Source organism: Physeter macrocephalus, chromosome 2 (genome assembly GCF_002837175.3).
Source record: "Physeter macrocephalus isolate SW-GA chromosome 2, ASM283717v5, whole genome shotgun sequence".
NCBI lineage: Eukaryota > Metazoa > Chordata > Mammalia > Artiodactyla > Physeteridae > Physeter > Physeter macrocephalus.
This window is the reverse complement of record NC_041215.1, coordinates 28,692,926-28,719,137: the sequence shown is the minus strand read 5'-3', so window position 1 is coordinate 28,719,137 and position 26,212 is coordinate 28,692,926. Positions and strand designations below refer to the sequence as shown.

Below are 26,212 nucleotides of genomic sequence, written 5' to 3'. Positions count from 1 at the left end.
GACAGGGTTAAAGTAGCAGCTGATTAAGGGGCTCTGGCTCACTCAAGCCAGGGGAAAGGAGGGGTACGGAATGTGGTGTGAGACTGCAGCGGCAGAAGCTGGCGTGACATTGCAACAGCCTGAGGCACGCCATGTGTTCTCCCTGGGAAGTTGTCCCTGGATCACGGGACCCTGGCAGTGGCAGGCTGTATGGTCTCCCAGGAGGGGAGGTGTGGATAGTGACCTGTGCTCGCACACAGGCTTCTTGGTGGCTGCAGCAGCAGCATTAGCATTTCATGCCCATCTCTGTTGTCCACGCTGGTAGCCGTGGCTCGCGCCAGTCTCTGGAGCTGCTTTAGGCAGTGCTCTGAATCCTCTCTCCTCATGCACTGTGAAACAATGGTCTCTTTCCTCTTAGGCAGGTCAAGACTTTTTCCCAGACTCCCTCCCGGCTAGCTGTGGTGCACTAGCCCCCTTCAGGCTGTGTTCACGCAGCCAACCCCAGTCCTCTCCCTGGGATCTGACGTCTGAAGCCCGAGCCTCAGCTCCCAGCCCCTGTCCACCCCAGCGGGTGAGCAGACAAGCGTCTCAGTCTGGTGAGTACTGGTAGGCACCGATCCTCTGTGCATGAATCTCTCTGCTTTGCCCTCTGCACCGCTGTTGCTGCGCTCTCCGCCTGGCTCTGAAGCTTCCCCCCCACCCACTCCCCGTCTCCACCAATGAAGGACCTTCCTAGTGTGTGGAGACTTTTCTTCCTTCACAGCTCCCTCCCAGAGGTGCAGGTCCCATCCCTATTCTTTTGGCTCTGTTTTTTCTTTTTTCTTTTGCCCTACCCAGGTACGTGGGGAGCTTCTCACCTTCTGGGAAGTCTGAGGTCTTCTGCCAACGTTCAGTAGGTGTTCTGTAGGAGTTGTTCAACATGTACATGTATTTTTGATGTATTTGTAGGGAGGAAGGTGATCTTCACATCTTACTCCTCTGCCATCTTGAAGGTCCACAGGAATGAAGTATTGATACATTCTACCACTTGGGTAAACCTTGAAAACATTATACTAAGTAAAAGAAGCCAGACATAAAATGTAACTGCTTAATGGGTAGGAGTTTCTTCTGGAGTAGTGAAAACGTTTTTAAAATAGAGAGCCGTAGTGGTTGCACATCATTGTGAATGCACCAAATGCCACTGAATTGTAGCCCTTAAAATGATTAACTACTATGTATATTTTACCTCAACTTAAAAAAACACACACACTATTTTATTATCTTACAATCTGGACGTCAGAATTTCAAAATCAGTCTCACTGGATTAAAGTCAAAGTGTTAGCAGGTCTGGTCCCTTCTGGAGGCTTTGAGGGGAAAATCTGTCTCCTTGTTATTTTCAGACACTGTTTACACTTCTAGGTTTATGATCCATTCCTCACATCATTCCAATTTCTTGCTTCCATTGTCACATTTCCTATTGCTCCTTCAATTTTGATTCTCCTGCTTCCCTTTTATTGATATAAGAACACTTGTGATTGCAAATGAGCCCATCTGGATAGTGCAGGAAATCTCTCATCTCAATATTTGTAACTTAATCATGTCTGAAAATTTCTTTACATATATATATTTCTTTCTCTCTCTCTCTCTCTCTCTCTCTGTGTGTGTATATATATATTTATTTATATATATATATATTTATTTATTTATATCTATATATATGTAGATATATATATATATATATATATATATATATTTTTTTTTTTTTTTTTACCATGTGAGGTAACATATTCACAGGTTCCCAGGATGAGGAGGTGGACATCTATAGGGGACCATTATTCATACTACTATAAGGACTAAAGGACTAAAGATCTAAATGTGGGAGTATTTTGTCTATGAATGGCCTTTAAAGCTACAGGAGCAGAGTATGAGTACCCCCACCCTCCCTTTATATCATCACTTCCCCATTATCAAGGTCTTATTTTTTATTCATCCCTTTTTAAAAGAAAGGCACATGGTAGTTATAGTATCTAATCCTCTAGTACATGAGTATAAAATTCTTTCAAAAGTTTTGCAGACATTGCTCTATTGTTTTCCTTCATATACTACAGCAGAGGGTAAGGACGATGTCAGAAAAACAATTGTTCACTTGTAGGCAGGGAAACTAATTTTTTCTTCCATTGATGCCTCCAATTCTCTTTCTCTTCTAAAATCTTGCCATTGCGTATCTAAGAATGGCTCTCTTAATTTATGGGACCTGATATGACAAGACACCCAGGTCTTTCTTCATTCACTTATTCAATAACGTTTTTAGTATCTACTCTCTGACAATGGTGAACAAGAGAGATTAGCATTCATGGAACATAAATTGGAAGTGAAATAACAAAAGTATAATATAATTTCAAGTAGTGATATAAACAGTGAAGAGAAATGAAGAGGGTAGAGGAAAAGATAGTAATGAGGGTAGTGACACTCTCTCAGGGTTGCTGAAAACTGTTGAGGCATGAGTACAAGGCCAGTGATACTGATGATGGTCCGGCGGGCTGCTGGAAACCAAGAATTCAAAAATAGTAATTGTGTTTGTAATTATTGTTGCTCTGATGATTTAACTTTCATCCATCTTGATGGTTATGTTCTTAAGTTTAATTTTTACCCTCTGTCCTCCATGTCTGTAATCTTCTTGCTTGTTTTCTATTTAACGAATATATTATACTGTTTACTATATGCCAAAACCTGGTTTAAACATCTTATCAATAGTAATTAATTTAATTAAATGTCACAAATCCCTTTGAGTCAGGTAATTATTATTAGCCCTATTTTACAATCAAGAACACTGAGGCACAGACAGATTATACAACTAGCCCAATGCCACACTGCTAGTATGGTTGGGGTCAGGATTTGCACCCAGAGAGTACACCTTCAGAGTCCTTACTCTTGATTCTCTTTTATGTTGCCTCTCCATTCATCACGGTGTACATTTTTCTCTCCATTCTGCAGTGGGGGGGGGGGGGGGCGGGGGCTATCCAGTTTGTCTGTAATACAGTTGCTTCAGTCTTCTGCATCATCAGTTTTGTTATTTTCTGTCTTCAGTGAGCATTTAAATTCTGCAGTTGTACATTTATTTTCTTTACAGTCCTCATTATCAACATTTCAGGCTATTTCTTCCTCATAGTATTTTGTTCCTTTCATGGAACAAGGCTTCACGCATCCTTCAGAGTATTTCAAGAAGTTTCTCAATGTTTGATCCCCTTATCGCTGGTTGTGCAACTTTTTAATATGTTCCATGTTAGATTTTTTCCATTTTTCCAATCTTAAAATTAGCAGAGATGCATCCAGACTTGGCATGCACCTGCAGGTGTGCTTTGGGTAGTTCTGTTCACCTCATTTGCTGACCACTTTGGTTTTGGTAAAGCCCCTTCCCAAGTATGTAGCCACAGGGCAGAAGGGTGTGCCCAAGGATTCAGAGTTCTAGTGGATAGCAGATCTAGTGCAGCCCAACTGCAAAAATGTCCTTCTTCAATTCCCCAGCTCATGGACTCTAAAGCGAAGAAGAGTCAAATGAAACTCCAGCATGCAATGCTACTAGGGTTCTTCCTACCTCACTTTACTCACTGAGGACTTTACTCACTGAGACTACATCTTCCATGTAATAATATCCACATCCTCCTCTATATTCCTTCCTTCTCTGTAGTTTTATTAGAGTTTTATTCTCTCAGGAGGGGACATGGAAAGGAGAATTACTGGGTGGGTGGGAAGAAGAACCACATTCTGAGCACCCCCAAAGAAGAGTAAAATGGGAGAAGAGACAGTGCTGGTATTTAACTGGTTGGCTCCAGTCCAATTGTTCACAGCAGCCTCCACTCTGATGGCTAATGCCTGTGTGGCCATGGTCATTGAATATTTTGAATATCGTCTCTGAGTAAAGACACATTCTACAGGAGATCAAGCCTGCCCTGTTTCTTTGGCAAATCATATGTTGCCCCCACCCTAGCTGCAGTCCTCACTTTAGGTTTTATAGGTCTTGTAACCTTTGTGGGCATTCCCATAGATTCTGGTAGCACATTTCTCATCATTTGGGTTGTTGATGTGGTTCGTTCATTCCCCAGATACTAATAAGAAACTACTAAGTGCCAAGAATTTTGCTCGACCTAGGGGCTACAATTCAAAGTCATAAATGCATAACTCTGCTCCCATAAATTTCCATCTTTTCCTAAGTTTTCATAGATGGAATCTGGAAAACTCTCTAGAACTGCTATCAAGAAATCATTTTAAACTGGAAAATGATAATGTGCTTTTAATGAAAATCATGAACCAAGCAATGTGGAAAATAGGAAAAGAGCATTGGGCTGGAAATCAGATAGCTTAAGTTCTCATCCTTGCTTTGCCACTGATATCTGAGGACCTTGGGTGAATCACTTAATCCTTCAAGGTCTCAGTTTCCTAAGTGTGAAATAAATGGGTTGGACCAAATTCTCTCCAAGATTCCTTCCAGCCAAAAATATATATGTCTTCAAGATAAATGTTCTTCTCATTAATGTGGGTGTCTCAGAAGCCATTTTTTATCAGTGGATCTCTAACCTTATGTTTATCAATACAGTAGTCTGATTCTCCTGACCCTCTTTATACCATTCCTAATAAGAAATGTACCAACCATATGTGAAACACATGGGCTCTGCCCAAAGGCCGTGCAAGATACATAAATTTCACAAGGGAAAGATGCAAAACACATGTTGACACATCTCAAATCCACATGTACATTTTGGTTATGGTTTAATGGTACTTAATTTTGAGGGTTATTCAGAAATCTGTTTACGGTACTCCTATAAAAATGACTTTTAGATAGGGCCCAAGAAGTTCTTGTGTACTTTAGACAAGTAAAGTTGTCTAAATTTCTGTGGGTTACCCAGAGACATAGAAGTCTTCTGAAGTTGATCATAGAACTAGGCATCTCACACCTTGCAGCATCTTGATAAAGTCACAGTAAAACAGAAGGTTGAGTGAATATCAAACCAGTTGTCTCATATCAGGGGACCGCAGTCCCACCTATAAGCTCACAATGGAAAGACACAGCTGGACCATCTGCCTTGGCCATCAGCCCCAGTTTGGGGCCCTCCAGAGTTTTGCATGTGCTGGCCACACAAGTGTAAATTCATGCCCTTCTTTCTGCCTGCTGAATTTCTACTCATTCCTTGGGCTCCCACTCAAACGTCACCTCCTCTGTGAAGCCTTCCCTAATCTCTCCAAACAAAAGGGCTACTCCTCCATTTACGTCCCTTACTCTCTCTCTCACTCTCACTCTACATCTGTTATTGTACTTGTCATGCTAAACAGCATTTATTTGTTTTCATATTGAGTAATTATTGAGTAATAAATGTGTTTTTGTGATCTTTGGAATTCTAGTACCTAGCAGTATGGCTGGCATGTGTGTTAATGAATTTATGAATGAATGAATGAATGATGTTGACACTGAAAGTCTAAGATTCAGTGGGATCTTTAATCTTAGAAGTTTAACAGGAGTAGCCAAAGTCAATATCCTGTTTCAGAACAGAGAATTTGTGAATTTTCCATCATGGAAGAACTCAAGTCAAAAATAGAGTATACGAGGTCAAGAAAACATAGTGAGCGCCTGCTACCATGTCCCACATCATCCTTTATCCAGAAGAGTCTGCAAGGAAAGGAAAACATGGTGCCAGTGTGGGAAGGGTGTCCTCAAATTGCTTGCTTAAAGTTGAGAAGAAGATACAGGCACATGATACAGAGGATATGGGATACACAAGAAGGGAGAGACCAAGATCTGACTGATCAGGGCCAGCCAGCAGCAAAGCCAAGGAAGCAGTAAAGCTCTTACAGCTGCTAATGCCCCCATCTATCTTCTAAACCTGCACTGTTCAGTACAGTGGCCACTGGCCATGGGAGGCTAGTGAGCACTTGAAATGCGGCCAGGATGTGCTATAAATGGAAAATACACACCAAATTTGTAAGACTGAATTAATCAGAAGAAAAACAATGTTAAAGTATCTCATTTAATTATTTTTTATATCAACTACATGTTAAAATGTAGAAATGACAATAGGGTAAAACAAAATATACTATTTAAATTCAATTCACTCGTTTCTTTTTCTTTTGACAATGTGGCTACTAGAAAATTTTAAATTATATATGTGGCTCACCTCATATTTTTATTGGACAGTGCCTTTCTAAACCATTGCTTTTCCTTTAATTCCAGGCAGCATTTCATCAGCTTAGAGTTATCTTTGATCATGGAAGTGTTAACCAGGAAGCTCTGAAAGGATCATGTGTTTCCAAGACCTAGAAATGTCTGCCCTCATGGTGAACTGACATACACTCATGGAGGCAAGAGGCCTTGTTCAGTAGCCATCTCCCTGGACTTTGTGTTGACCACCATTGGTGCCCGCATGTCTTCTTCAGTTCTGCCCGAATTTTCCCCTTCACAGCAGGAGGAAATTATAAAGAGGGATTTCTATTTTCCACAGACACATAACTGTTAAGAGCAACTGGCCCAGGCTAAGGGCAATAAACTCAAATGTCTACGGGGGCCAAGCAGGTAACAAGTGAAGCAAGCCAAGTGTATTCTTTCAAGAGTGCCATGCTTCATCTGCATATTAAACACATAGGAATTTTCTTCACCTCCCCAGTGAAATATGCTCTCTTCCTGTTCTGTTTTTGTTTTTGAAACATGTGATGCTCTTGGCCAATGTTTCATTTTTCTGCTTTAAAAAGAAATTTCACTAAAAACTCAATTCGAGAATAAAAAACGGTGCAAACACAATGACAGACTACAGCTGACACTGGCCTCAGTGTTGGGGCTCAGCAGGGAGTCGTGCGGACTGTGGAGAAGTGGGGATGAGGCCCTGCCCACAGGAACAGCCCTGACTCAGCACCAGACAGTAGGTGTCAAGTGTTCATGTGGACCTTCCCCACCCTCTGTGACCAGATCTGATTTTTCAAGAGACGTTGGAAATCTGGATGGTTATATAAAATATCCTAATTTTCAAGTGTCGCCAGCTAATGCAAATATTTTTTAAAACACAGTGTAAACTAGAATTCTGTGATCCGGGTAAAACAGTATGTACAAACTAGATCTGGCTCATAGACCACCAGTTTCCAATCATTGGTCTGGGGCTAGCCATTAGATAATGTAGGAAAAAAGAGGGACAAGGAAATGAATATTTTTGAACACATACTATATGACTGGAACTTCATCTTCTTTCCCTCTTTTAATCATCACAATAGCCTGTGAAGTATTAATAGCCTCATTTTCACAACTGAAGAAACAGAGGTTCATTTGAGTTAAACGATTTTTCCAAGATAAGTCAACTAGAAGCTTCCAAACTGGGGGAGGCTGTGTATTGTTCCCTAAACCTATCTTCACACTGGTGCTTTCTGCTTGCTCCCAGCTTGGGAGACCTCATTAGGCTACCTGCTCTCCAAGTCATGCCCTCATCACCCTGCTCATCATCTGCCTCCTCTGATCTCCTGGGTGCTCACTCGCTGGGATTCATTCTTGGCAATTAGGAAGTGACCCTGTCTTCATCATCTCTTCCCAGGTAGGCAGGGATTGAGACCCAGGTTTCTGAACCCTCAGTATGAAACGTAAGGACCTACACTTACCATAGACTTAATATATGTTTGTTGGTTGTGATACCAGATCATCTCTTGGCTTGCCCACTTGCCCTGCCCCTCTGTGTGTATGTTCCATTCATATCCTTTACCTCTTCACGTGGATCATTCATGGTGACTCTATTACAGCACTGATGAAAGGAATGATTTCACATGAGACGCACAGAATACGTTCCCAGATTCGGGAGGGAGGGAGGGAGGGACCAGCCCTTACAAGCCTTCATTTGCCACACACGATCCCGAGGCCCAGAGGGAGTAAGGGCTGGTCCAGTGTTACTCAATCCTGGAGTCACAGCGCTGGAAGGAGAATTCAGCCTCGCAGACAGACTGGGAGTGAGAATTAGAATCCCAACAGGCTTGCTGGGACTGAGTTCTCCTTTGCCCAGCATCTTCCTCTTTCCCCAACACTCCCAGCTTGTCTCTGAGCTCTCTTTCTTCAACACAATGAAATTATTTTTGGCTAGACCTGATAGTCTCCATTCAAGCAAAATAGCTTCCAGCTGGGATGAGCTCCTCCCCTCCTTCTCCAGAGTAGGTTGCCAGCTACCCACACCCACCCGGAGGGCCCTCTAGCAGACACTTATGGGTCCCCCGTGAGGGGAGGGAACATAGCAATAACCAGAATCTCATATATTCCTGAAGCAACTTAACTAGTAACTGATAAAGCACTTCCACACCCCTTATTTTGTTTGACATTTACAATAGCCCCATAATTAGCAGGCAGATGTTATTATGCTCGCTTTACAGATAAGAAAACTGTAGACTATAGAGGTTAAGTGACTTGCCTAAGTCATAAGGCAGTGCTGACATTTGAACACAATCTTCTGAATCCCTAAATGGTATCCTCTTGGGTTTTTTTTCTTCCACAGTAATTTTTATTCTTCTGATTTGAAAACTTCTTCCTCTCCACAGTGTGAAATTAGAAAAATATTAAAATGTGGAAAGAAGAAAATAAACTGCAATCTTAGCCTTGCCACTCAAGGTAACTATGATTAACATGTTGATATATTTTCTTCCTTTCTTTTTTCTCTGTGTGTATTATTTATTTATTTATTTATTTATGTATGTATTTATTTATGGCTGTGTTGGGTCTTCGTTCCTGTGCGAGGGCTTTCTCTAGTTGCAGCGAGCGAGGGCCACTCTTCATCGCGGTGCGCGGGCCTCTCACTATCGCGGCCTCTCTTGCTGCGGAGCACAGGCTCCAGACGCGCAGGCTCGGTAGTTGTGGCTCACGGGCCCAGCTGCTCCGCGGCATGTGGGATCTTCCCAGACCAGGGCTCGAACCCGTGTCCCCTGCATTGGCAGGCAGATTCTCAACCACTGTGCCACCAGGGAAGCCCCTCTGTGTGTATTTTTAATTGATTAGGAGCATACTATCTATACATAGTTTGTATTATGTTTATACTTAACATTATGTTAGAAGAAGTTCCTATGTCATTAATGTCCTATGTCATTCCTATGTCACATTTATTGAAAATGTGATTTTTAATCATTGTAAATATTCTATCCAACATAAGAGCTTTCCCCCTATTTGAACATAATTTTGCTATTAAACGTGACACTAAATCAAAAAGATATGTGCAGCCCTATGCTCGTTACAGCTTTATTTACAGTAGCCAAGATATGGAAGCAACAAGTGCCCATCAATAGATGAATGGATAAAGAAGATGTGGTGTATATACATACAATGGATTACTACTCAGCCATAAAGAAAAGAAAGAAATCTTGCCATTCGTGATAACATGGATGGACCTAGAAGGTATTATGCTAAGTGAAATAAGTCAGTCAGAGAAAGATAAATAATGTATGATTTCACTTATATGTGTAATGTAAAAAACAAAACAAATGAACAAATATAACTAAACAGAAACAGAGTCATAGATACAGAGAACAAACAGGTGGTTGCCAGAGGGGAAAGAATTGAGGGGAGGAGAGACATAGGTGAGGGAGACTAAGAGGTACAAACTTCCAGTTGCAAAATAAATGTCACAAGTCTGAAATGTACAATGGGGGGAATATAGTCAATAATTATGGAATATCTTTGTATGGTGACAGATGACAACTAGACTTATCTTGGTGAACATTTTGAAATGTACAGAGATATTGAACCACTCTGTTGTGTACCAGGCAGTAACGTAGGATTATAGGTCAATTATACTTCAAAAACAAACAAACCCACAGAAAAGAGATCAGATTTATGGTTACCAGAGGTAGGGGTGGGAGGAGAGGAAATTCAGTGAAAGCAGTCAAAAGGTGCAAACTTCCAGTTATAAGATAAATAAGTACTAGGGATGTAATATACAGCATGATAAAGGTAATTAACACTGCTGTACATTATAAATGAAAGCTCTTAACGGAATAAACCCTAAGAGTCATAGTCATAAGGAAAACAGTTTTTTTTCTATTTCTTTCATGTTGTATCTATATGAGATAATGGATGTGTTCACTCTTGTGATAATCATTTCATGATGTATTAAGTCAAATCATGACGCTGTGCACCTTAAACTTATGCCGTGCTGTATGTCAAGTATATCTCAGTGAAACTAGAAAAAAATGATACTGTGATAAATATATTATGGCTAAATTTTGGTCCTCATCACTGGATAGGATAAACAGTAAAATTTTACCTTAAGACATGTGATGACCAAGCAATTAATCAACAAACATTCAAGGTCAGGGGGTTAAGCATCTCATAAGTGCTGGGTGACGGGGAACACAGGGAACAAAAACTACGGGCACTGCTTTCGCAGTGGGCAACCCTTTTCACTTTTGCTACCAAACTATTTTCCAAATCTACTCCTTCTCTACTGCCACTGCCCTAGTTCAGGGGATTCCTGCTGTTTACCCTGCACTGGTCTCCTGCTCCTAGCCTCCCCTGCCCCAAATCTACTCTCTGGATGGAGCCTGGACGAGCTCTCCAAGGCTGTATCTGTGCCATCCTGCAGGGAAAAACCTATCGCTGAATTCACATTGGCCTCCAGAAAAACATCTAGGGTATCTTAAACTCTGCCACTATACGATCAGGATCAAAGCCAAGTTCTGGCACTCAGCAAGCACTCGAAACCTATATTTTTATGCCCCTCACTCTCTAGACCAGGCGGTGCTCAGTGATTCTGTTTTGAAGGTTCTTCTTCCTCCCATTACCCAGAAACCTTTCCACAGGGTCCCCGCTCTGCCTCCGGATGCCAACACAGCCTCCTCCTTTGGGAGGGGGTGTTTATGGAGTTCTAGATGAACTGGTTCTTTACGTTTAGAAAGGAGTCAGGAATTAAACCTATGATCAAGCCAATCTCCAAGGAAAACCCTGCTCAGAGAACTTGAGAAGCTGCTAATAGTTTCAGGCAGAGTGTCATTAAAATTTAGAAAATATATTAAAAATATAGTTTGAAAACCATCTCCCCTTTTTTCAGGGACGAGCATCTCACCCCCCCCTCTCCCATCCTTTCAATGATTTTTTCAGCTTTGGATGGGGCCACCCAAGTTTTGAAAGTTCTGCCAGCAGAGAGCCTGGTCAGTTCTGGTTTAGGGCAGCTCACTGTAATGAGACTGAACAGCATCCTCAAGCTATTTTCACTTCTATTCCTTCTTAAATGTGAAAAAGCAGTGTCAACGTTGGCAAGGCAGAAGATGGTTACTTTCTTAGTAGGGACTACGTCCTTGCTCTCTTGTAGTTTCTCCCGGCATCCAATGCTCCACCATCTCAGCAGCGAGAGCTGTGACAGGACACTGATTACAGTCTATGTACAGTTCACATATGCTCTCTTATTGGATTCTTACAACACTGGGTGAGGTAACTACGACAGGCGTTACTACATCGCAAAAGTACAGATAAGAACACTGAGGTTTGGAATGTGTCAGTGGCTTGGCGGCAGCTTGGAGTTAGTGAGAGGCCAAGTCAGGATGCAGGCCCATCGCTCTATCCAGCCCCTGGGCACTTTAGTGTCAGCCTGAGATGTCCTGGTCTTGTGGGGCAACTGTCCATATTTCCCTGCCTTCAGTTTTGCCTCTAAATGGTGAAGAATCATATCTTGTGCCAGCACTCCTGGAAAAGCCATATAGACAAGCAGAGCAAACCTCTCAAGATCCTGGAAGGCAAAGATGTTAGTCATTCTAGGAGTTGGCACTGCAAATTTTACCCTCACCCAGGCAGCCCCGCAGAGTTGGGAGGGTGGGGGTCCCTCGGCGCCTGCGGCTTTGTATTCCCCACTTCCCTTCTCAGGGGTTTCATCCCTTCGCGCTGGGACTTTTTCCAAACTAACCCAACTGGTTCCCTTTTTTCTGATCTTACCTCCCTCCAATCTTTCCTCTAACCAGTTATCTTCATTTTTTCTCCTCACTGCCCTACTTAAAACTGTAGTCGATGTCCACTCTCTGCACAAGGAAGCAGACACCTTAGCCTGGATGAAAGGCTGTCTGCACTGTGCTCCTGTGCTGTGGAGCCGACGTCATTCCACACCCTCCACACGGGGACCGAGAAGTTGGCTTGTCTTCACTCCCAGCACTTACTCACATGCTGTTCCTTACGACTTCTGAGACTTTCGCAAGCCCTACTCCTTCCTGGAATTCCCAGACTTCAAACTTCCAAAACCTGCTTCAAGTTCCGCCTCCAAGTCTCCTCCCAGAAGCCTAGCCTTCCCCAACTTCTGCACTCTGACGCCCCGAGGAACGGGACTGCTCCAACTACACCAACTCTGACCTACAAGCTGCCATTTGCACATGAGACTGTCGTGTCATATTAGCCTTGACTCTCCAAATTGCTAACAAATTCCTTGAAGGCCAAAACTATGCCTGAATGACTTCCTTGTGAGCCCCAAACCAAGCCACTTACCCCCAGGCACAGAGTAGGTGCTCAAAAAGCCCCTCACTGGATAAGCGGATGTGAATCAGCGCCATGACAGCAGGGGTGACATATGGAGGGCTGAGCTGGGAGTCAGGGAATCTGGTCGGTTCTGAGGACTTGGGAAACTCTCCTTCCTGAGCTCAAGCTACTCGTTTATAAAATAAAGGCGTCGGACAAGATAATCTCAAATACTGCTTCAAGCTCTGTGAATCCCTTAAATATATGAGGTAGATGGAAACTTTGCTGCTAGGAGATGAAAGGATTTTTTTTCTTTTCTTGAAGGGCCATACCTCTGCCATGGATTAGAAACAAAATCATTGAAGACCTGCTTTCTCACCAAATGTTGACCATGCATCCTGCAAATCCATTGATTTTTTTAAGGCCTCCAGACCCCATGGCCATAATGAGATCCACACACTTGTCAGGTGTCGAAGTCATTTGGCCTTTGGCCTTCATCTCACCGGCCCCCAACACATGGGAGTTGGCCACGACTTTCACACACGTGTTCCCTCTTACCTAATCTTTCAAAAGGAAACACAGCGTTATACAGTTTAGACAAAGAAGGGAGAAGAAAGGAGGTGGAGAAAAAGAGAACTCGAAAGATAGTTTTCCAACCAAGAAAGGAATATCAAATGCATGGGCCATTAAACCAAAAGCCAATCTGAATCTGGGGGGACAATTTTTGTGAATGTATGGGGTGTAGTGGTCACAATACTCACGAACACACACCCTTTAGTCCCATCTGAACATAAATACACACAAGGCTTACAAGTGAACCGTATTTGTTAGGCACCAAGATGGTGGTAATTAAATTCATGGGGTTTGTGCATTACGTAAAAACCAGAATACCAGCGGCCCAAGACCTTATAAAGTAGTTGATCATCACCAACACCATAATTACTCATGAGCCCAAGGAATGTACGCCAGGCCTCCTCAGACTTGCCTAATATCAGGCAAGAAAGCATCATAATTACATTTCATAGCTGGGACCAACCCTAGAAATGTATGTACAGAGAGAAACATTGTCTCAACTCTCTGTGCTCTCTGAGATGAATTCAGGTACTTGGACTTGCTGCCTTAGAGAAGAACAGTAAATTGTGATTGAGCTAAAATTAAAAAGAAAAAAAAAAAATCAGAAAAATATTCACAATTGCCAAACCAAGGGAGAAAAGTGCCATTTAGCTAAGTGAAAAAAGCTGAGTGAAATTCTAAACGAGAAAAGAATACGTTATCTCGGAAGATGAAAATTAAATTAAATTAGTAAAATTAGGTAAATTAGATGGGAAAAAGCTCAAACTCCATTATTACAGAAAGTAGGACATTTTCATCACAAACATAAATGTTTTCTTCATTGGATGCTATAAATTTTGAAAGTATTTTAATTCCATATTTCTCTTGATTCCAATATCTGAGCAGTAAGCAAAGCAAGGGTTATTAGTCCCTTAGTTGACCATAGATAAGCCTGCAGTCCTGAGAGGTGAAGGGACTTATCCAAGATCACACAGCTGTTGACCAGCAGAGTTGGAACTAAAGGAGCCCTCTGAGACCTGATCAAACATCCATCTCTCTCTTTCACATTTCCTCCTAGGGTTGAAGGCATGTTGATTTACTTCTTACTTCTGTAAACTCTTGGCTAGAAAAGGCTAATACATTTATACTGGATTTGGATTCAGAAAAAATTTTTAGAGTTAAGACAAACAGTCTAAAAAAGCAGTTTCACCTGCTTAATCTGGTTTGAATCACAAAATTCTGAAAACTTCCCATGAAAAGAATTTAAAACTTTGTTCTAGCATCGAGTGTAAGCAGTCTGATACATCCCTAAACGCTGAGGCAGTGAGCCTCTAATAAGGAAGTGCTACAGTAATTACATCTTTGAAACCACTCCAACATGGGAGTCCTGGGTCTGAACCACAGATCGACTACTCATTAGCTGTGTGACCTTAGGCAAGTGATTTAACCTCTCCAAGTCTCAGTTTCCTAATCTGGAAAATGGGACAATACCTACCCATCAAAGAACATGAGAAATTTCCTGATACATACAAGTACCAACGATTACTAGTACTCTCCCTTTCCTTACTTTGTCTTCTTAAAATTTAGCTTGTTAAAACAGAGTGTGCTTCTAGGCTCATTGTACTCAAAAGCCACTTGACCATTGCACTGGTTGGCTTTTGATTCAGAATCTTCATATCATACCATTCATTCACTGACACATATTTATGTGCAGCCACTGTTCTAAGCACTTGCCTCAGGGAGATGAGTGAAACAGCCTTCTTCTTCTTAGAGTTTGTGTTCAACAAACTGGACAGCTTCTTGACTTTGGTCATTATTTCTGCATATGGAGGACGGGAGGCTTAGTGAGCAAGTTCTTTGGTAAAACTCTCGTGAAATGTGGTCTAATCCATCTACGTCCCCAAGGCAAAGACCAGATCCCTAGGAGGCGTGCTCCCTGTTGCACAGAGAGGTATAGAGCATCTACTACGTGCTCCTTTGCATCCACTAAAGCAGTCAGTTGACTCATTTCTCCAGAATCATGCTCACTGGGATCCTATCTTCATCTAATCTCATGAGATACCCCCGCCCACCAGGCTAGGGAAGACTTAGAGGTGACTTGGTGTATCTGACAACTTTCTTAAAAATTGGGTTTATGCCTAAAACCTGGGCTCTGACTTTAACTAACAGATGCATGTGCAGCACACGAGAAATGGAGACAGCTTACCTCACCTCGAGGGACCCAGATCTTCACCAATGTCCTCTCCTTTCCTCTCTGCCACAGAGCTCACTTCCAAGTGGCCATTACAATGTAAAATAAAACAAAAGGCCAGCCAAGTCTACCAAAGTGCCTTCCATGCTCTCCCAGATCTTCTCCGGGCTTGGGGTCTGGGCCTAGGGTCCCTGGGAATACCCAGTGCCAAGCAGGTTGCCAGTGGGGGACAAGCCACAAAAGTATCAGTGTGGCTGTATAAGCAGGCCCAATTTTTTTTTTTTTCATTTTTATTTTCCTTCTTACTGACTCCTAACAGAATCGTTTTCTGGTTTTGAAAGGCATCTGCAGGAATGCAGAGAACAGAATGGTGACTCAGAAGATGGTGACCGAGTCATCTGCTTTGCATTGTCGAGTACATTTTTCACATGTTACTGGGTGAAACTAGCAATAAAGGGCACCAAATGCTAGAAATAGAACAAAAGAGATAAAGAAAAAGAAGAGGAAAAATATCTTATTTCCTCTAGAGAAATCTGCCTTGATTCGGGACACTGGTGTTTTAGGAAAAATCATTTTGCTTTGAACAGCTCTCTTTCTGACTCACTTTTTGGAAAGAATGTGCTGAGCAGATAACCGCCCACCTCCCCCCGCAAACAGCTCTGCTGAAATCTGAACGCTATAAGTCCTCCTTGTTGACTTGTGAAAGAGATCTCTCTATATTCTTTCGGGCTCTGTGCTCGTCACATGATACCAATACATTCCAAATGCTAAGATACAAGATTACTACTTAACCATAGAACAAACCAACAGGAATTTTAATCAAGACAATATCCAATAATGAATAAAGATGGAATGTTTTTGGAGGGATTCCAGAATACACATTTGGGAATTTTTAATCTTGCTCATCTTTGAATCTAGCAAAAATATTTTAAACTTTTCTGACCATGCCATTTCAGGCTGAACCCAGAAACTAGCTACTATCTAAGGTATTAAAGCATTTCATCTACACAGACATTGAATTTTCCAAATCTCGGTCAGTAATTGATACCAGATTAAATGAAATATGAATCAGACAAGTTCCTTTACATGCAGTGTTTTAGCTGAATTATTTTATGATACAAAAGATGAAAAGAAATCAAGATAAATAATGATCAGTGTGGGACAAGATATACTTTTAATATTGTTATATTTTAGGATTCGTTTTATTTTAATGTTTGTATTCAGACCAGATTGATGTGTAATAGTTTATCAGATTGCTTAAATAAACCATTGTCAGCTATGGGTGGCCAGATATTTGCCACGAGTTTGAAAGTTGTCTGAATCAACACTAATTGTAAAGGAAGCTTTTTTATAACAGTTTTATAATCAGCTGTAACTTACCTGAAATGTGAATTTCAACATTATTTTAATCCTGTTTGAAACAGTAAGAAGGGAGTAGCCCAGTATTGAGATTGAAGTTTATAGGCCGTAGAGCTATTCTTCCTGTTGCCCCGAGGGGCTTTCCCACCCCACCCTAAGCCCCACCACCAAATGGAAACAAAGAAGACTTTGCTCCCACAAGGCTGCTTGGAGCATTGGTGTTTGGGTCTTTTAAAAGGACCAAGTGATGGTTGGAAGATAGATGGGAAAGATGGAACATAGATTAAATGTGACGTGTTACACTATAGGAAAGGTATTTTTATAGAACATGTAGGCAGTAGATCAAAGACTTCACTGCACTTATTTTTGTCTTCACACACCTACTAAAGCTGCATTTCTGCTGATGAGTGAAATTCTAGCTCTTTGGTCATCCCAGGACCCTAAATTGATACATCACCCAGCAGCATTAAAATGTTGGTTTTGTATGATTAAAAGTGTGGGTGCACAATTTCACTGGGAGGAATGAAAGTTGTAGTCATTTGAAGTAAATCAAGACTAAACAACGAAAATGAGAAAAATGGTCTGTGTAATTGCCCTGTTGGTCGTCTCAAGAGCCCAGCCGAAGGGGAGATTAGAACCAAGATCTGCGCTGGGGATTTTTTGGAGGTTGCTAGTCTTAAGGCAGGTTCTCTGACAAGCCCTGAGTAAGCCTCTGATTTGGATGAGAGGGGGCTGAAAAGGCATTTCTGAAGCCCTCTCAGACAGTAATTGACTGGTCTGCTTATTTTTTCACTTATTTGTTTATTAAAAAAACAATTATTTTCAAATCATCTTGAATATTACAGATTTTATCTGTGTCTCCTGACCAAGCATTTCAGATAGAATCTAGATATGTAGTGAAAGTTTAAAAGCTGAATAACTCTAAGCCATGGAACAAACTCATCACAGAAAAGAATTGACAGTATTCCCAAAGAATAGGAGAAGCTAATAGAGTTATACATGTTTTAAGAGGTAGATACGATCACGTGTGCACAATATAAAACAGAAGGTTTCTAATGATTGAAAAAGGAGGGGGGAAAAAGCTATTTGGTAGTAGCTTGGTGAACTTTGGCTGAACTTCTCTGTTTGGCGGGCTCGGGTGCGGACAGTCTAGGATGAGGCATTAGGGCTCGCATCTGAGAAGTTGACATCAAGCAGACAGCAAGACATGATATCTTATTTTCCTGAGCCATGCTGACACAAATTGAACTCCCCTTATTATTTTCTTATGCCAGTAAAGTTGCACTTGGAATTTAAGCATTTTGTGTGCAGATGTTGAAGGCTGGGTTGGTTTAATTTAAATAATTTGCAGATTGTTTAGTAGCACTCCAAAGACGGGAGCGTTCTTCATCTGAGTTCAATTTTATGAGGTTTGGTTTCTGATCTTCTGCAAGGTAAAACTGAACTATTCCAGTTTCAGTAAAACCCAAGGGCTGAAAGATCCCGCCTTTCCCTCTGCCGTTGCCGGCTTTGTTAACGGAAGAAAATGGCAAGGCCCTGATGTTGTCTCTAATTTGCTCAACTTTTTACCTTTTCACGGTTCTCCACTTTAAGAGGATGTGCCTTAGGAAGGATGAGATGGGGGCTGGGAGGGGGATAGACCCATACGGTAAACTATCAAAATTAAAAATCAGATATAACGAGGACTGACTTGTTGTTCAATACCCATTCCTGGCTTTCTGGCTTTAGAATCACTTGGCTTCCAATTTTTCTGGGCCATAGCAATTATGCATTTCACTGTTTATGCAGCCCCCTTTCACCATCAGACCTTTCTTTCTCTGATGTTTACTTACCCAGTTTTTCTAAAGATTATATGTGAGCTCCCTGGAGCCCGGGAATAGATGCGTGATTGTATTCCCATCTAGGAGTCGACTGCCTTCATTTTCCAGCACAGGGTTTGTTTGCCCAGCCAGGCCCCACATACTAAACAATACAAGGGAATGCTTCTTGGAAGAAAGTAAGATGTCAGTGTACATTACAACCCCCCTGGGGTAAGTAGAGAGCATTCATAAAGGACTAAAGAAATGTACTTTATAATGAAATGTACCTCATATAATTTATGACCCAATACTCAGGGATGAGTTTTTCTCTTTGAGAGTGTATGTCTGCACGTGAGAAAGAAGAGCGTGTGTGATTGTATAAAATTCTTAATAACGATCTGGGGAAAAAATGTTCTTTCCCATTTGGGCAATGACCAAAAGTGATTTGCATTGGCCTCTATGACTTCCCAAGGAGGATGTGAGGTCCCCCTCCCCACTGGGACTGTAACCCCCTGCTGTGGTCAGTGAGCTGGGTGTGGTCATGGCCTTGACCTCAGCTACAGAGAACCTTCCTTTCCTGCACGGGGGGAAGGGAGGGTGGGATATGCAGAAAAAAGTGGACAGTCAGTGTGTGGAGGGGGAGATCTATCAGACTTCTCCATCTGCAGCTGATTCGGAGCTCCCTTCGCCAAACCAGCCCTCAGCAGTGATGTTCAAAACTACAGAGAGAAAGAGCCACAGTTGGAGTTGAAAGTTGTGGGTTGTTAGAGTCTAGTTTTCCCTTGTGATAGACAAGAGAAGAGTGGCTCCGAACAAATCCTTTTTTTTTTTTAGGAAAGAAAATACCATTAAACACTTTTGTTTCTTCACCTTTGCTCCCATATTGAAAAAAATCTCACAGGGGCATCAATTTGACCTTTTGGATAGGAATGGAAACATCTTCCATACAAATACAGTCAAAGTGGCAGGAATTACATTTTATCATAAGGTTTTAGAGCTGCAAGTGATCAAGGGGATAATCTAGTCGAAGCCCTCATTGTTCAGATAAGAAAGCTGCCTCCCAGGGAGGCAGTGTGACTTGGCCAAGGTCACAGAGCTCGTCAGTGGAAGAGCCAAGTCCAGAAGCCAGGCCTCCTGCCGTTCTGCCCAGTCCTCAGCCCACCACGTGACTCAGCCTTCCCCTACTTCTGCAGGACTCCCATTTCTCCCAAATCCACCACAAGAAGAAGGGATAGTTGTCTTTAAGCTACCTCACAAAAGAAAGCCCACAGATTACTAATGTAGCTTTATAAGTGATTTGGCCTATAAACCCTCTTTCTTACCACCTCCCAAGCCAGAGACACTCAAACAAAGCCCCACCACCTGGCCAGAGCACCAGATGAGGGTGAGGGACTCCCACATCTAGAGCCATCACAGGGCAGAGCCCCCCACACTCTCTCTCTCTCCCTCTATTCCTAGCTTAAGTCCCCCAGAAAGATGAGCCTGGGGAAAAGGCTTATGGGTTCTTCTTTTACTAAGAATGCAACCCAAGGGATCAGGAGTGGAGGGGTGCAGAGATTAAACCAGGAAATCAAGGCAGCCCAGGTGAGGATGTGTTACAAAGATGATGGGGCCAGTTGAGACCATCGATCAGACCGCAGCCCCGGAAGCCATGTAAACTCCTCTCCAGACCAGGTCTGGTGAGGGATGGGAGGACGACTGTATCCATGGATACCGTCTCCCTTCAGAGGTTTGCCTCACTGACCTTAACTCCTCTGCACTTCCCGGTTGTGCACATGTGGCCTGAGCACAGTCCCAAGAGGGCATCAACAGGGAAGCTCTGGGACTGGAGTCAAGAGGTGGGACCACCTGTCAGAAGTGCTACCCGTTGGAGGTGAAGCACTGTTGGGTTGAGTCCTCACAGAGATGGAACAAGAGGCAGGTGAGCAAGAGCCCCTGAAGTAGTACATAGAGGAGTTTGGCATGCCTTGAGAAATAAATTCTCTCCTTTAACCTCATCTTCCAGTATATAGGGATATAAAAATACAGATAATGATATAGATATAGCTTCTATAGAGGGTAAGGCAAGGCACACCAAGTCACAAACACAATATGCTATGGATATGTTTCTGTCTTGCCCTATTCTTTACACTTACAATTATTATTTTTTTAAATAACAGCTCTGGTAACTAAGGCTTGGACACCACATAAATCCCCTGATCACTTGGCAGGTGTTAAAGTTAAAAATGATTGTATAACGAATGTAACCTATGTCTCCCAAAGCAAAGTAAACCATCGAGCAATTTTTACCCTAATCAAGGTCATAAGTTTAATTCCTAGGAACTTTCCCAGGAGACTCTCTCCAGCTTATGCCTCAGTCTCCAAAATACCTTCACCTTGATCTTAATAAGAGAAGCTTGGGCTTGATTTGCTTTATAGGTTTGGTTCTGTAAGCAATTATGTATGCGAGAGAAGACCCCAAATACCCCCAAACCATAAAGCTCACTGATGGCTATAGTTCCAGCCCCTCTAGGAATCTAGGGAGTCCATGAAACGGTTAACAGGAATGGGAAACCAAGGCAAATGCGTAATGCCCAAACAACGTCTGGATGAGGGCATGGACCCTTCCGGAAGATTTCTGTGGGTCTGGGGTAGCTGGGTCTTACGGCTGATTGGAACAGATCCCTAACTCCCAGGGCCATAGCCAGGGAGGGCCAGGGTGCCTCCCCTACACCTCCTCTGGGGGCCTCAATCAGATAGGAAGCCAGAGTGTGCAAGCTGTGAAGGCCTTTGACACCCTGTGGTTTAAGTACTTGATAAGAATTTAATTGTACCCCCCTGCAAAAAAGATATATTGGAATCCTAAGCTGCCAGTGTCTCAGAATGTGACCTTATTTGGAGACAGGGTCCTTACGGAGGGAATAAGTTAAAATGAGGTCATTAGGATGAGTCTTAATCCAATATGACTGGCGCCCTTATAAAGAGAAGAAAGTTTGACACCAAGACACGTACATAGGGAGAAGATGAAGAAGACAGAGATCAAGGTGACGCCAAAGACTGCCCGCAAACCACCAGAAGCTAAGAGAGAGGCGTGAAACAGACTCTCTGTCACAGCCCTCAGAAGAAACCAGCCCTACCGAGCCTGAATCTCAGACTTCCAGCCTGCGGAACGGTGAAGCAATACATTTCTATTCTTCAAAGTCACCCAGGTTTTGGCACTTTGCTATAGCAGCCCTAGGAAACTAATACACTACCCCTTTCCCGTTTTAGTGTGGAAGTAAATGGGGGAAACCCAGGGATGAGAAGTGACTTACTCTGATAGCTTATGGCCCTTCCCCCCACCCACTGAAGAAATGGCTGACCTTTAGAAATGACAAGATGGATTTGACGGGAAAGCCAAATAAGGGGAACATAGCCGAGATGTGGATGGGGAGTGGAAGAAAACAATGACCTCAGGGCATTTCCTGGCGTGTCCCTGTGGCTGAAGACCCTAGGCTGATGGCTGAAAGTTCAGTCCGGTGAGCCAGGCACCAGATTTACAAGCTGCAAATGGTTGGCTGACCCTCTGCCGTGGTGCCTCAGTTAGCAGATGGCTCTGGGTGCCTTGAAGTACGCTGTCAGGAGGTCCCAGAATGAGTTGGAGTGTCTCCCCCATCAGGGGAACAAAGGAAGGAAAAGCCACAATTCATGCTGTCAAACAAATAACTCCCATCCCAAATAGCTTCCGGTGGGAAGACTCACTCCCTATCTGCAGAGAGCACTCTGCAGTGTGATGGTGTAGCGGAGACAGTGGTTTTGCAGGCGATCACACCTTCATACAAATACCAGGCCCAGCATTTAAAAATTTGGCGGAGCTACCTTCATGGTAGATGTAGAAGTACACCATCCACAACCCACTTTACAGAGGGGTTTTTGGGGTCATGCCTTCCTGAGGCAACCACACCGGGGGACTGGTGCAAGGATGAGTATAAGGGCCTCGCCGGTTCAGTCGACACGATGGCAAACCCTCCCTTAGTTTGGCTGGGGCTCTGCTGGATCTACCGCCCAATTCAACTTGTCCCTCTCCCCAGTCCTGTTTCCCCCCTCCCTCCTTTTATAGTTGTTGATGTCTAATAAACATCTGTACTCCAAACTCCAGCATCGGCTTCTGGAGAACCACCTACACCAATCTCACAGAGCCTCGTTGGCTCATCTGTGAAGTCACAGTAGTGGTGGTTTTTCTGCAGGGCTGTTAGGAGAGAAAGTGAGATAGCAGCACAGAGCTTCCACCCTGAGGCTGGCACACAGGAACTTTAGTAAGTTCGTTCCCCTTCCTTTTGCTCCTGAAAGCCCCTGGTGCTGTGGGGTAGAGACACCTCCACCCTCAGGCTGTCCCCAGACCACTGATGCTTCCTGAACACGAGCAAAAAGGCAGATAGCACCCCTTTGGAGTAGCCACCAGGCTGCCATCACCTCCACCAGGAGATGAGAAGGTGGGTCATTGAGAGAGAGAAAGACCCATGTGTTTAAAACACAGGAACACAGGAGCCTCTGCCACAAAAGCTGCAGAGAAATCTGACTGAAACTCAGTCCACTGAGTTTAGACCAATGGCTACTCATTTTCCAAAATAATTGATTAGATTTGGTTTAACTAAGTGACAGTCCCACGGAGGCTTGATGGGAACGTCTCTCTGAATTTGACTTAAGATTAATGTTACTTTCTGTATCAAAACAGTACTTGGAGGATTTGGGCACAAGCCTGGAGAGTCTGCCTTTCCTGAGAATGCCCCCCTGAAAACTGGGTCAGGGTGGGACAAAGAGTCAAGCGAAAGAAAGTGAGTCCAGGAGAGAAATTCCACCACACAGTAGTTCTTTGGGTGACATCCAGCCTAGTTTAATAAAGGAACCGAAGTTTCCATCTGATAGCTATTAAAGCAAGGGAGTTAAAAGAATTATTGGTCGTATTCAGATTCCACGTGTCCTCGGAACCCGTGCAAGAATGGAAAGTGGAAAGAGCCTTAGCATCCGTGCCCCGTAATCGCAGGGATGAAGTCCAGCCCCCGGGGCCTGAGAAGGCTCAGTGATCCTCTCTCCTGCCCAGGGGGCTGCTCTGAGGGAGGTTACTCTCAGGCTTCAGCTGGGGTGAGGTTGTCAATAATCCAAGGACATTGATTTGGAGAAAATCTGTCCAAGCTCCAGCTTGAGAGACTTGAGAACTGTGTTTTGAACTGGACCCCAGCGTTAGTGGCGATTCCTCCTAGAGAAGGAGGCCTGAGCAGAGGGCCAGCTAGAGGAATGCATCCTTAAGGATGCATTCTTGGAAGATGCAGTTGGGCAGTTCACTAATCCCATCAAGAGGTACTAAATGAAGAGGGGTGGTCCGTACAGCGGAGTGGAACCGAGGGCAGCCAGGTTAGGTGGCAGGAGGCTGAAGAAGGTGAGGAGGGAGTCAGGTTAGGCAACCAGAAAAGACTCCAGCCAGAAACCCAGCATTGGAAATCCTGCTGGGGAGAGGCTAGGCTGAGCCATCGGATTTGGTCTCATCAGGCAACAGACGCGCAGCAGCTTTGGGGGTGCGGAGGAGAGGTTTACTAGAGAGAGAGACTTCCTTACTGCTGGAGGGGGAATGGATTCCTTGCTGCTGGAGAAAAAGCCCCACAGAAACTCAGCCAGGAGACCCCTGTCAAGATAAAGAGGGTCATCTGAAACCGCAGGTATTGAAACAAGGCCCCTCACACGCATCCTGGATTCTTTAGCGAGAACTGGTCTGTAAGGAGAGATGGGAAAATATGGGAGAATGAAGTGAAGAGGAAAGAGATGGGGAAGAGAAAGTCAGGGTTCTATAAATAACCAAGGAAACCACAAAATAAGCTTTTAAACAGAGGTATGTGGTGGTTTCCACACATCCCCCAAGAAATACAAACTTTTCAACCAGCCCAGTAGCTCCTGGTGTGCTTGTCAGTACGGGAAGCAGGGCAGAGTCAGAGGGAACAGCATCGCCCGGGAACCTTCCGCACAGTGGGTGCCCTGTGAAGTGCTCTGTGTGTGCTAAGGCACTGACTCACAGCCACCTGGGAGAGGGGATCATCAACCCCAAGCTGCCGCTGGGGAAACTGCCATTTAACAAGGTGCAGTGACTTGTCCAGCTTCCCATGGCTGAAAAGAACCAGAGTAGAACTTGAACCCAGACCTCCTCCCCGTTATCCAAGGTAAAAGCATTCCTAACCTAGAGCTCAGTCTCCTGAGGGCTTTCCAGCACAGAGAGAAGGCAACTTGGGTGGGAAGGGGGTTCATAGACCAGCACGGAGACCCTACAACTAAACAGCCACCCCTACACCAAGAAGGATGGGAAAACAAGTCCCAACTCTAGTCCATGAAGGTGTGCAGAGAAGTTTACTCTCCCCATCTGGAGAGGAGATAGAGAGGGGAATTTGCTGAAACATCTGGCTCATGAAACCAGAGTTCTAGAGGAAATTCCAACTGTCAGGGAGGCCCTGAATGAAAGGCAGACAGGATCTGAGTATCTCTGTTTTGTTTCCCTTCGTTTGTCCAAGGCTGCCCAGTGACATATGTCCCCAGAAGGATGGGTTTTTACGGCAAGTCAGGGGAGGGAGGGAGGGAGGGTGTAAATTTCCAAGTCAGGGGAAGCAATTAGGCAAAGAACAGCTCAGGTACAAGTTCTGATCAGAGATAACTACATTGAGAGACAAGATGAACCAAGATGCTCCCTGGGGGAGCGGGGAGACTGGGCACCAGGGAGGCAGAACTGGGGCAACCCTGAGCACCCCCCTGCCAGACGCGGAGGGCAATCACTCACTGTCAGGGCGTTTCCGGGGGGCAGAGACTCAGACCTGCGGGCTGTGCCAGCCCATAATTACCCACTCCCTTTCCTGCACTTTTAAACTCCTGCGGTAGGTGTTCAGCACCAGCTCATTTCCAGTGAAAGAACCTGACTTTTCAAAATTAATATGTGCTTGTTAGCTGTGCCCTAAGTCAATGTATCATGTTAATTACACTTGGCAATACGAAATCTCGCGTTTGGGAAAGCAAGTTGATGCAGGAACCTTGTTATGACTGATGAGTGTCGGAAATGTTTCGGAGAGGCAGCTATGAGGCAATCGTGGGGCATCCCCTGGGCCGGGAGCCAGGCACGGTGGCGGGAAGCACGGCGCTGCCATTCACCTCCGTGGAGAGGGCGCGATCCGCAGCCCCGAGGATCCCATCCATAAAATGGAGCACATCCTTAAGCGGCAGGCATACCGTGGGTGACGTGGGAAATGCGAAGGCCCTGGGGCATAGAAGGCACCCAATACATGTAATCGTACCTCTGGGTATCTTCCGTTTGCCCCAGATCCACACTCTCCCAGCCCTGACACTGCTCTAGGCTCCTGACCTGCGACCCGCTTCCCCTGCGCAAGTCTCCCTGTTGAGCAGACCAAGGCGAACACCAGGAGGGTGAGGAGAGGCAGGGAGGTGAGTAAAATAATCCCTTAATTAAACTCTCCCCAGATGGGTCCAATCTGAGGGTGCCATTTGCTCCCGGCCTGACTAACATCCAAAGTTTTTCCTCTTGCCTGGCAGGCTGGTGGGAGAGAGCCGGGCACAGAGAGCTGTGACCTCCAGTCACGTCATGGACAAGAGGTCAGCCAAGGCCGTGGCTCATCCGCCACCCCTAGGTCTGGGGACTGAAAGGGAACAGGCAGGCCCGAGGTAGCTCACAGGCGGAGAAGAGGCCTGGGAAGGGGAGAAGGGGGCTCTAGGGACACACCTCCTATGTCCCACTATCTGACCAATCGGCCTCCTGCCCGTGGCCCAGGCGACCAGTCTCCATTCTCCACGCCTCCCCGCTCTGCAGCCCTGAGTCTGGCGCCAAATTTTCTTTCTTTGAGTCTCATGGCTACATTGGCAGAAAAGTGGAAGACGAGGAGATGGGAATCACGGTGAGAAGGGCTGCAACGT

At 44.2% G+C, this 26,212-nt stretch overlaps 1 long non-coding RNA gene across 3 annotated transcripts; it reads left to right on the top strand.

Annotated features, from left to right (window-relative positions):
* The first annotated feature begins 239 nt into the window (after positions 1–239).
* On the top strand, positions 240–12,494 carry LOC129391371 (uncharacterized). Of its 3 annotated transcripts, none has more exons than XR_008615360.1 (3): positions 240–575; positions 8,509–8,578; positions 11,954–12,494. It is a non-coding gene; the product is annotated as an uncharacterized lncRNA (long non-coding RNA). The 3 variants fall into 3 exon arrangements; XR_008615363.1 differs by lacking the exon at positions 11,954–12,494 and adding an exon at positions 9,213–9,345; XR_008615362.1 differs by lacking the exon at positions 11,954–12,494 and adding an exon at positions 9,198–9,345.
* The last annotated feature ends 13,718 nt before the right edge of the window (positions 12,495–26,212 follow it).